Below are 13,391 nucleotides of genomic sequence, written 5' to 3'. Positions count from 1 at the left end.
TTTTCTTGATTTTCTTGATTTTCTTGATTTTCTTGATTTTCTTGTTTATTTTTGATTTTCTTGATTTTCTTGATTTTCTTTATTTTCTTGATTTTCTTGATTTTCTTGGTTTTCTTGATTTTCTTGATTTTCTTGATTTTCTTGATTTTCTTGATTTTCTGGATTTTCTTGATTTTCTTGATTTTCTTGATTTTCTTGATTTTCTTGATTTTCTTGATTTTCTTCATTTTCTTGATTTTCTTGATTTTCTTGATTTTCTTGATTTTCTTGATTTTCTTGATGTTCTTGATTTTCTTGATTTTTATTTATTTTCTTGATTTTCTTGATTTTCTTTATTTTCTTGATTTTCTTGATTTTCTTGATTTTCTTGATTTTCTTGATTTTCTTGATTTTCTTGATTTTCTTGATTTTCTTGATTTTCTTTATTTTCTTGATTTTCTTGATTTTCTTGGTTTTCTTGATTTTCTTGATTTTCTTGATTTTCTTGATTTTCTTGATTTTCTTGATTTTCTTGATTTTGTTGATTTTTTTGATTTTCTTGATTTTCTTGATTTTCTTGATTTTCTTGATTTTCTTGATTTTCTTGATTTTCTTGATTTTCTTGATTTTCTTGATTTTCTTGATTTTCTTGATTTTCTTGATTTTCTTGATTTTCTTGATTTTCTTGATTTTCTTGATTTTATTGATTTTGTTGATTTTCCTGATTTTTTTGATTTTCTTGATATTCTTGACTTTCTTGGTTTTCTTGAATTTCTTGATTTTTTGATTTTCTTGATTTTCATGATTTTTTTATTTTTCCAATTTTGATTATTCTCTTGATTTTTTTGATTTTTTGGACTTTCGTGATTCTCTAGATTTTGTACATTTGCGTGATATTCTTGATTATCTTGATTTTCTCGGTATTCTTGATTTTCTTGATTTAGCCTATTTGTTTTATTTCCTTGATTTTCTTGATTTCCTTTTTTCTTGATCTGCCTGTTTTTTTTTAAATTTTTTTGATTTTTAAAATTTTCTTGATTTTTTTAATTTTTTGATTTTTTGATGTTCGTGACTTTCTTGATTATCTTGACTTTCTTTATTTTCTTGATTTTCATGACTTTTTAGATTCGCTTAAATGTTTCGGTTTTTTTATTTTTTTTTTATTTTATCATTATTTTCATTTTCTTCAATTTCATGATTTTATTGATTAAATTTACTGTGATTTCCATGATTTTTTTAACATCATGATTCTCTTGATTTTCTTGATTTTTTTCTATTTCATTCTTTTTTTTTATTCTCGTGATTTGTTTTTTTTTTTCATTTCCTTGATTTGCATAAATATTTAAATTTTGTTGATTTTTGATTGATGTTGATGTTGATGTTGAAGGCAACTTCTTGATTTCTTTGATTTTTTGATTTTCTCAACTTTCCTAATGTTTCGGAATTGTATTACTTTTTTAATTTTTTGATTTTTGGTTGTCTTTTTTTCTTGCTTTTCTTGATTATCTTGATATCTATTTATTTTGAAAATTTTCATGATAGTTCCGATTTTTTTAAATTTTCTTGATTTTCTTGAAAATATTAATTTATTTATTTTAATTTTTTTTTATTTTTGTGATTTGAGAAAATAACAAAATTATTGTTATTCTTTTATTTTAAATAATCTAATTTTTTTGTAATTAATTTTTTCTTTAAATTTCTTTTGACTTTCATGATGTTTTTTTTTATTTTTGTGAATTGCTAGATTTTCTTTTCGCAATTTTGTTAAACTTTGGAATTGATTTCATGTTTTTGAGATTTTTTTTATTAATTGAGTCAAATTATTTTCATAATTTTCGTGATTTTTGTAATTTTCTCGATGTCTTTGATATTCTCGATTTTTTTCGATTTTCTTAATTTTTCTTGATTTTTATGATTTTTTTTTTGTTTTTTTTTTTGTTTTCTTGATCTCTTGATTCTTGATTTTTATGATGCTTTTGGTTTACTTGATTTGTTTTCTCAAATTGCTAGATTTTCGTTATTTTATTTTTTAAATTTTGTGATGTTCTTGAGTTTTTGATTTTCACAATTTTTTTTTCATTTCGATTATTGTTTTGATTTTTTCTGGCATTATAGTCATTCTACAAACTTTTAGCATTCGTTGCACTTCATATCAACGTTGCAGTTGGCAGACAGTTATTGAAAAATTTATCCGGAACAATTGTGTTCGATGTTTTCTTTTGAACTTGAGCTCGCGGACATCGGCTCAGAAAGCAACTGACTTCTCAACTGATTTGTATCACAAGCCCAGATTGATTTACTTGTTTTCTCGATTTTCTTGATTTTCTCGATTTTATTAATTCAATTTTTAACATCATCTTCAGTTTTTTATTCTCTTAACGACCGCATTTGAAAAAAAAACTTCTGTTTTTTTCTTATCAACCCTTTTATTCGATTAGACATTTAGTTAATTAAATTTTTACTTGGTTTTAAATGAGGTTTGCTAACTTATCATTTAGCGAAAGAAATTATGGGTGGTTCTTTCAAACGTCAGCCTTTCCAAGTCTCCCTGTCACCCAAAATCACGAGCTTCAAGCTGCTGACATTTGGAAGTCCTTTCCGAGGTTGTTATCGCAGCTCATTTAAATGGAGGACTATCGTGACCAGAACTGGTTTCCGCTTCTCTCTCATTCTGGAACTTGAACTCATTTGCAATGCTTTCAAATTGTTAGGGCACCTTTTTCCTCGTCCTTTCTACTTCTACGCCCTGAATCAGCAAAACCCACTTAAATCGCTCGGAAACTTTACCGGTAAACGTACACGGTTTGAAGTTTCAACTGTTCCACAAAGACCCCCTCCGGAAAGAAAAAAGTACTTCCCGATTATCGAACGCAATGTGCTTCTGTGGACGGAGCAAGAAAAAAAAACGTAAAAGAAACACACCAATGTGGGCTGAGAGCGTAAAACCTTCATTCAATCTTCTGCCAAGAATTGTGTCGGAAAAGCCGTGGCGCTGCTGCCAGTTGGCACAAACTGAGTGACGAAGGTTAAACACCACAAAACGTGTTATCAAAACATCCACCCCCAAACTTTCTGAGCCCTTAACACCGTTTGTGGTGGAAGATAAAAAGAATTCTTGGGAAAAACGAAAAAAAAATCCCAAAGTTAGTAACTCGACATTTGTTCTTACAGGAGGACTACAAGATTACCCTTTTCTTCTATTATTGGTTGCACACATGTTCGATACGTGATTGATGAAACCGAAACAAGGGATCAATCAAAATTTGAAAAACTCTTTGCTAGTTTGCTTTGGATCGATCACATTCCAGGACGATGGTGATGACAAAATTCCTACGCAAACGTTCCGTTTTCGTTTGCTTTCTATTGACAAAGCGGGAAGAAATTGGTAGCAATGCACAGATTTTGTGACGTGCGTAAATTTCGTCTAGCCTCAGTCAAGAACATGAAGCACATTGGACGATGTGGTTTTGAAATTGACTTTGATCGACGCTTTTCTTACAAAGTGCACAGCAATTTTCATTTATAGTAGTAGCACAGGAGGATTTCAAATTCATCAAATTGATGATAACGAGCGAACGTTTGAATCGATTGAAAAAAGAAGCGTAGATAGTTGATATCTATCATGATGGATGAGATGGATGAGATAGATTCTGTTTATTTATTAATATTTTTAACATTAAAGTACATTTGAAGCCCGGGTTGTTTAATCAATTTCAATTGAGTTTATTAAGATTGGTGACGTAAAACATCGTCAACCAGTTGATAAACGTACAAAATTTAAAATAAAAAACTGGGGGAAAATTAAAATTTTCAATCAAGCCGTTTAAAACAACATCACTTTGTACAGCCTTTGCACCGACAACAAAAGATGTGTTAAAAAGCAAAGAAACAGGATTGATAAGTTTAACTGCTACTCAGTGCTAAGATTTTTGAGTTTTTGTATGTCTTTTTAAAGGTTTTTGAGGAATTTAATAAATACTACTATTTTGATGAAATCGACCCAAAAATTTAGTCAGTTTCCGTTAGATACTGAAAAAACTGAAAATATCATCAGAAAAAATCCAAGGACATCCGTGAACTGGGCTTGAAATGTTGCTTCGAAATAAAGATCAAATTTTTTAACGGATCTCAGCCTTCAGCCATGTTTATTTTATTCACAAATACATCCTCACTATTTGAGAGAGGTCACAGCAAGCCCTGCTAGAGGACGGACGTGTTTTTTTTTTCGTCCTAGCAATTTTCTCATTTGTTTTCGTGAAAATACAATGATTTTTATCTGTTTTGGAGCTTCTTTTTCGAAATTTGTGTAAGGATAGCAATGACGATTGTGTTAAACAAAATATTAGCAGAAGAAAAGAAGCACTTAAATCCCGAAAAATGATTCATAAGCACTTGCTGGATTATCAAGCACCAGCGACTGGAAGGTGCTGGGATGATCACCATAAGCACAACAGGACCATCAAATACAAATCAACCCATGATGCCTCCTTCCCTCTGTAATATCCGGCACTACGCAGTAGAACTATAAAACTGTGTTTACTTCACTCCGTAAAATGCACCACACGTTTCTGCTCTTCTTATACACACTGAACTAGGAGTAACCGGTGCCGGTTAGAATTTTACCAAATTCGGGATGCCACATCCTCCCCGCAAGGCAAAATTAATGGGCTGGTACTTCCACAGCTCTAATTCGGAATGATCATAATAGAATGTCATACTGACCTGCGAGGTTTAATAATTAATATTTCATCAGTGCTCTAATTTTCAAATTGGTGTTTGTTAGTAGTAGCTAGTAAATAGCTCTTTGCAAATCTATGTAAATCTTTGATGAAAAGCAGAATCCGGTCTGACACGATATAGGAGAACAACAACACAACCATCTCACGTGTATGCTCATGTAACTCAAAGTTATTAATAAATTCATCAACCACACATCAATTTCTTTGTTTACTATTGGTTCATGTGACAAACTTGTAGCAATCACAGATTGACTTCCAAAACCGAAAACAGCCTCTAAGACCAGGCCCACCAATGGTTGCTAAACCTCGAATCGAGTACATTCAGCAACATATTTATCAACTCATCATCGCACAGTTGCTTACTTGATTCGAGAAATAGCATTCGAGCAGTAGGTTGTTACAGGATGCGTTTATGTAGCAACCCGGTAGCAACACAGCCGGTAGTCGCTATCAGAAAATAAACAAACACAAATACCTGGATCGCAACAATGGGTGCGAAAATAAGTAAGTAGACAAAAACGCAACCAATCAAAACATCTAAAATAACGATCGAAATAGCAACTTGCGGTGGGCTTGGTCTAACCTATGATATGCTTTAGCTCTAAGACTAAGCCCACCAATGGTTGCTAAACCTCGAATCGAGTACATTCAGCAACATATTTATCAACCCATCATCGCACCAACAGTTGCTAACTTGATTCGAGAAATAGCATTCGAGCAGTAGGTTGTTACAGGATGCGTTTATGTAGCAACCCGGTAGCAACGCAGCCGGTCGTCGCTATCGGAAAACAAACAAACACAAATACCTACCTGAATCGCAACAATGGGTGCGAAAACAAGTAAGTAGATAAAAACGCAACCAATCAAAACATCTAAAATACCGACCGAAATAGCAATTTGCGGTGGGCTTGGTCTAAGGCCTGTATTATAAGCCTGAATTCTACCTCGGTACTCTTCCCATCGGCAAAAAAAAAAAACTCAATAACGATCGTTTACCCCGCGAGTACTTTGTATACAACTCTTAAAATCTTGGAAAACAGTTTATAAAAAAAAAAACAACTATTATAACTACCCAAGTTCGTAAAGCTGCAGTGTTAAACACATTTTCGACGATTAACACTCAAGAACTCAAAATCTTTTAAAACAATGCAGTATATTCGACCTGAGACACTAAACAAATGTAAAAGGTAGAATTGCAGTTACCATTTGTCCAACCTAAGGATGGCCCTAGGCGGCTCTGGTCCAAGTTAAACAATTTGTTCCTTGTTCAAGCTGTCAGCATTAGACTGACGCGAGATATTGACAATCTTACTGACACGCATATCTGGGGGACCAACATCGAGGACCGCTGCTATCTGCACAAAACACTCAGCTTCCGAGTCAGAAAAACGAAACATCTTGGTGGCGTAGAAGAATAAACGCATCTCTGCCCCTATAGCTAATCTGCGCACCACATGGATTGAGAATATAGTTTCAGAAACAACATAATAGAATTTCATTATTAAACACAAACAATAACTAGATAAAAAATCGAGAAATTCTCATGAAACGGTGTTTTACCATCGAAAATATTTTCCATTTGTTTTCTGTTTTTGTTTGGTCACCATGCTGAATAAATTATGCCTTCAAAATGTGTAAACAGTGACTGAGATAAAACTGTTTTAATATTTTGATTGTTTTATCTTATTGAAAACGTTAAGTCCATTCGAACATATCCTTGGCAATGAGCTTGAATTAACCCAGGGACTTCAACATAGTTGGCCAGGAGCTTTACTCTACTCAAGATGTTTGTTCTTTGTTTGTTTACATTGAATATTTCACGATACATATGAACTTGATTATGACCTGAACTTTACTCGATTTGACAGATATATTTCTGTTTCGATGATCTGAACTCTACTCAGAGGTTTTTCTGTTTACTGATAAAATAGGTATTGAAATATGCTTGGCAAGGAGCTAAACTCTACTCAAGCTGTTGAACATATCCTGGTAAGGAGCTAGACTCTACTCAAGATGTTCAAATTCCAATATCTACAAAACATACATAATTGTGAACTTGCAATGAGCTTAACTCTACTCAAGGTTTGACTTTTCTCATTTTCAAAATATGCTTGGCAAGGAGCTAAGCTCTACTCAAGCTGTCGAACATGTCTCTTGGCAAGGAGCCTAAAACTCTACTCAAGATTTTCAACTTTTGATATCTACGAAAAATCTTTGATTGTGACCTTGGCAAGGAGCTTAACTCTACTCAAGGTTTTATTCTTTCAGTTCATTCTTTAAATACGCTTGGCAATGAGCCGAACTCTACTCAAGCTGTCGAACATATGCCTTGGCAAGGAGCTTAACTCTACTCAAGATGTTCAACCTTTGATATCGAAGGAAAATCAATTATTATGACCTTGGCAAGGAGCTTTACTCTACTCAAGGTTTGATTATTTTTCCAAAGATTGGTCAACATTTTTGAATGAAATAAACTTCTTGGTAATGAGCCGAACTCTACTCAAGAAACAATTAAATAAAAGCAATATTTTTACAGGGGCTTTTTTGGAATCAATTAACATTTTCTCAAAGCGATGATAAAAATATGTTCAATCATTTCAGATCATATCACCCACTAATTTTATTAATACAACTGTTCGGATATTATTTTTAATTCTCTTTATTTCAGTTTTCTTTAGCAAAGAAATTTATAAGCAATAAACAGCAAAAGATAGTACTTCCGTATGTACCTACAATGCAAACTTACTACACTATTTAGAACCAAATTTCTATTTTTTTTCTTAACATTTCAACATAATCGCAGTTCAAAATTCATGTGAAATTTACATGCTATTTTTTTTTCAGTGGAATGAAAATGCAAAGCCTCACTGAATTGTTTTGATTTGATGAAACAATTATATTGCAACGTTTCCAGACATACATACCGGTTCTGTCGGTCTTACTTCTCCTGGCAGGATCGCCAATGTAATATCCGGCACTACGCAGTAGAACTATAAAACTGTGTTTACTTCACTCCGTAAAATGCACCACACGTTTCTGCTCTTCTTATACACACTGAACTAGGAGTAACCGGTGCCGGTTAGAATTTTACCAAATTCGGGATGCCACACCCTCATCGCCTATCAATGGACTTTGGTGAGATTGTTTCATTTTATTTTAATTATGTTCATACACATTTCTTCAATCCTATTTGCCATGTAGGATTTCCCACATAAACATTCCTTTCCCATTCCTTTCTGAAACAGCTTTATGATCGTATGAGTTCTCTACACCTAAAAAGTTATTTTTGCTGTTTCAGATAATCTTTTCTATGATTAGGTACATTGACTTCTCACGATGTGCATCATGGTACAACACTGATCTTCAAGAGCAGCACTTGGAATGAATATTGAATCCAGATACTCATTTTGGCATCTTCCGTTGCTCTTGATTATCAGTTGTATCTCGTGTCTCAGCCAATGCAAGATGTGTGTAGTCACCCTATGCTATGCTATGCTATGCTATGCTATGCTATGCTACTTCTATTTTGATGATATCGATATATCGAAAACCACATGAAATTTGGTTTTCCTATCTTCAACAAAGTTATGTAGTCAAGTAAAAACAAATTACCTGTAGAACAATTAGGGTCTGAAAAACTACATCTTTTGGCTCATATTTACTTAAATAAAAAAAATTGTTGAACAATAATTTATTTAAGATATTTCCATTCTTAAACAATGCACAGCGGGGAATAAAGTGTTTAAAACGCGAAGAAATTCAGTATCTTCCGGTCTACATGAGCCAAATCTTTGAAAATATACTTCCCTTTAGTGAAAATATCCGGAAAATCGATTGGACATAGTTCCAGACGCCGTGAGAGCTTACGAACGTAGATATCTATAGTGCCTCTCATGCAAGTTCTTTTCGATGCCTTTCGAGATAGTCTAAATTCCCGTTCTCGTCTGTCGTTTTGTTCTCTCACTATTACTAGGCAAGGGACCGCAATGTTTATACTACAACAGTGCCTTTTAAAACCCTTTATTTTGTAAACAAATTTGAAAAGCACTGATTTGGACTACAAACTTTGAAAAAAATAGACCTATAATCTGTGATTTTTTCCAAGGAATCATATAAAGGCTTTTTGGGCCACCGCAGGAGTTATGACCATTTTACCTTCGATTCCCCTACATTTTTCAAAAATTTAAGCCATAACCCTATTTTACGAAGCGTGCGCTGACCCAAAAAGCTTTCATTTGATTTCTCGGAAAAAACACACACACTAAGATTGCAATTATTCTGCTCGGGATACTGACTTTCCGAACCACAGGGAAATTGCTCAATTTAGACGAAGTTCGAAAGGGAACTCATCCGAATCTCGGGACACTTCATCTCTCCTGAAATCCGAGACAAACTTGCTACGAGAGCACAGGAATTCGATAGAATCCACTAAAGTCGGGACAGTGGTCTCCTGAGTCACGTTAGTTACACGTCTTGTAAAATTTGTTGTCTCTTGCTATCATATATAAAAAACAACAAGATGTTTTTCTCTTTTTCACCATACGTGTTGCGCTCAGTCAGCTACCGTTTGTTGTTTTCGTTTTTGTTCGATGATTACGCGAGGTAAAAATTTTCGGTTAGTTATATTCGTTTTCTGTAATGTAGTGGATTCCTTTTGCAAAATAATAGAAAGTGGAATTGTAGTTGAGCTCTGCAGCGAAAAAATCCATTCGGTGCTTAAAAACGTACAACTCTAACCTAGTTCTTTCATATGAATTTATAGGCATAGCAGCAGCTATGGAAAATATTAGGCAGAACCTCGTAAAGAAACTTCTTCCGGAAATTAAATCGATGCGAGTGGAAGAAGTTGTTCAAGTATCGTCCTTTTCGGTAAGATTGAATTAATTGATGGTTTCCTGAAACAGTTCTCATGTTGATGTTTTTTCTTCTCTTCCAGTTTCTTCATACTTCGATTCGGATACAAAATACCTTCGTGACAGGTTTCGGAGCTTTTTTGTCTGTCCGGTTGATTAAATTTGACTCGGTTTTCTGGCATGAGCCTGGTGCACAAGGATCTAAATTTCAGTTGGAATTTGCGGCACCAAAATTGGTAATTGTTAGGGACCAGTTTGAACTACTGATAGGTCAAAAATCAGTGAGTATCATGCACCGCCATCCGGCGTTTTCAGTCAGTTCTACCATTTATTTAGACCCATATCTAAAGTCAGTGATCGCGGAAATGTGATAAATATGTAAAAAATAATCGAAATAGTACCAAAAACGCAGCAATGACAAGCTAAATAAAAATTACTACCATTAATTTGTTTTTCACTCATAGATTTTTACGATAAGAAAATGTAAAAATTTGTTTTCTGCAAGAATATTTGCAAACCCAATGAATTGAGCATATAGTTCCTCTTTTTCATTAAATTTGCTAGTATTCTTAAAGAAAATAAATGTTTACATTTTCTTAAATTTGAAAAAAATTTTTTTATGGATTTCCTAGGACGGAAGCCGTCCCGAAGCTACAGGACTGTGCTCAAACTCCCTGCAATTTACAGGAGAACACTGCTGCGAATGTACAGGAAAATTTGACAGTTGTTTTCCTGAGCTCTTTTTCTGTCCTGAAATCGTCCTGTAATTTCAGCTGTTGAAAATACAGGACGAAATCGTCCCGACCACAGGAGAAAAGATTAAGTGTGCACAAGATAAGTCGGTTTTAAGTTTTCAAGTCCGAACATGCATATGGCTCAAATAGCGTTCATTCGATCCCTCGGAAAAAATAACACCAGATTGTATCCATGTTTTCAATATGCGTGGAGTGGCTCGAATAGCCTTCATTCGATTCCTTAGAAAACATCACATAACATAAGTCCCATCTTGTTTAAAATTATCAAGTCCGAACATGCTTTTCTGCAAAATGTAAAAAAAATTGGGAATTATGGTTAAAACAGACATAACCCCATATTCCAATGCGTGCGGTGGCTTAAAACGCTTCCATTCGATTATTCGAAAAAAAAAAATCACACAAGAAAGGTCTCATTTTCTTCACAATTTTCCAACCCGAAAATGCTTCGGTGGCTCAAATAGCCTTTATTCGATTCCTCGAAAAAAAAACACAAATATAAGTCTTATTTGGTTTAAAACTTTCAAGTCCGAACATGCTTCTTATGATCTATGATCAAATTACTTTGATTTATGATCAAATAGCCTTCATTCGATTTCCAAAAAAAAATCACATAAGATAAGTCTCATTTGGTTCAAAATTTTCAAGTCCGAACATACTTTCTCTGAAAATTGAGAAATGTTGGGAAATAGTAGGAAAATGTCCATAACTCCACTCAAACAGCCTGCATTCGATTCCTCGAAAAAAAAAACTACACAAGGTAAATCTCATTTGGTTCAAAACTTGTAGGTCCGAACATGCTTTTTTCTCAATTAGTTGAAAAATGTAGGGGAATTTAAGCTAGTAACAGCCATAGCTCCAGTTTGCGATGCCTGCGGTGCCTGAAAAAGTCTTCATTTGATCTAAAAAAAATCACATGAGATAAGTCTCATTTGATTAAAAATTTTAAATCAGAAAATGCTTTTTTCTCAAATAATTGAAAAATAGACGGGGAATTGAAGGTAAAATGGTCATAACTTTCTTTTCCGATGCGTGCGGTGTCTCAAAAAGCCTTTATTAGATTCCTCAGAAAAACAAATCTTAGAATATAGGTCTATTTGTGTTCAAAATTTTGTAGTCCAAATCAGTGTTTTTCTGGTTTGTTTACAAATATAGGGGAATTAGGGGTCAAAAAGGCATTATATTTTCGTTCGTAAACGCGTGCGGCGTCTGAAACTATGTCCAATCGATTTGCCGGGCATTTTCACTAAAGAGAACTATATTTTCATCAATTTGGCTCATGTAAGACGGAAGAAACTGAGTTTCTTCGCGTTTTATACGCTTTTTCCGCACTGTGCAATAGTCAAAAAATGATCGTATCGCTTTTTTTTTCTAAATTTTGATTCTGGATGTTTTTATCCAAAACTTTGTAGAAGGCATGAAAATAATATTTAAAAAGGAAACTTGATTCCTACGCTATACCTCGAAACCGGAATTTCTTACAAATATCAAATGTTCTAGAAAAATGTGCCAAATTGAACAAATCAACAATTATCTCAAAAAAAAATTAAAAATTTTATTTTTCGAGTTATTCAACCTTGTTTACAAAATTAAACAAAATTGTCTGCTAAAAAGGGCTCAAAATGCTGTATTCATCTAAATACTAGAAAATTACGCCTTGAAGTATGCAATGACTGTAGTAGTAGAAAAACTATTAGAATTCTCTTTGTCTGATACATGCAAACTGTGAAATGAGAAATAATATGGCAAAAAATAGTCAATGGACCTTTTGTCTTTGGATTTTGCTTGATTTTTGCCTATGGCCAGGGCACCCTGAATTAGGGATCAAGTCTCCTTTAACTTAAAAATTATCACGATTTTTTTCTTCTCACGAAAATGCTTCTAGTTCATCTACGGGTTCATTTATCGTTCTAACTTTTGAAGCACACAATCTTAAAATTACACGCTGTCAGAAAATGCAAAAGACGATAAATTTTCCCAAAAAGATATGATGAAAATAAGAAAAGAAATTCTCCATTCTCCCCTATATAAATTGTCTTTAATTGAAAGCCACATTTTTCTGTGAACATTTTGGAGAAACATGAAACTACCTTGTGGCATGATCAAGCTTAATCATCTAAATAATTTAAATTCTTTAATAGATTTCAGAACTTGCGAAGCTGAATATTTTTTTTCTATCAATTGCTTCGCAAATATTGCACAGTGTACACAAAAAAATGCTGTTTAAAAAGGCTGCACTAAAAAATGAATGTGACAGGTGAGTAACGATACCATTTGCTTATCAATAACATATATTTTAAAATGACAAATATATCATCTTATGGAAAGTAAACCTGTAAAAAACCGATTGCATAAGCACAATAATAGCCGTTTCAGAATGTTTTTTAAACTCTACAATACACATTTTGATAAACTACGTATATGTTTTACTGATCCATCTACCCTTATAAATTTGTCTGTTGGTTTTTATTGTATTTTTCAATAGAAAGTCGTTCGAATAGAAATTAAGCCGAAAAACAACTGTTAGAAAAGGATGTTGATTTTGTCCTCCCATAGGTTTAAGGCCCAGTGCGCCCTTGAGAAAGAAGAATTTAAAGACACTCAAAAGCTGCAATAAAGCTCAAAATTGGCAATTATAAGCTTAGGGCACCTGCAACGGTTCAGGCGTAAATATTGGTTTTAAGTATACCTGTTTTAGCAAAATTTGAAATTTTAGAATCGGCTAAAACACTTACTCCCCACCGGTGTAAGAGCAAATTTAAAACGGAAACACTTTCATTGCAGACACTCAATAATTGAGAAGAAAAAACCCATTTTATTAGAAAAATTGCATAAGTTTTGAGTTTCACGGTTAATTGTCTTAAAATTAACTCTACGAATATTCTTTTTGACAGAACAATGATTTCAACTATACTACACAACGAGGAAACTACAATAAATGGCATTGGTTGATAAAAATTCGTTCAGCTAGTTTTATATTTCGTAAGATTATTTTATTTAGCTCTTGTTATCGAGATACCTTTTGAAAATAGGTGAAAAATCATTATACAAAATTTTCACTTGTTTGG

The sequence above is a fragment of the Uranotaenia lowii genome, chromosome 2, assembly GCF_029784155.1.
Source record: "Uranotaenia lowii strain MFRU-FL chromosome 2, ASM2978415v1, whole genome shotgun sequence".
NCBI classification, from domain to species: domain Eukaryota; kingdom Metazoa; phylum Arthropoda; class Insecta; order Diptera; family Culicidae; genus Uranotaenia; species Uranotaenia lowii.
Note: the sequence above shows the minus strand (reverse complement) of the source record.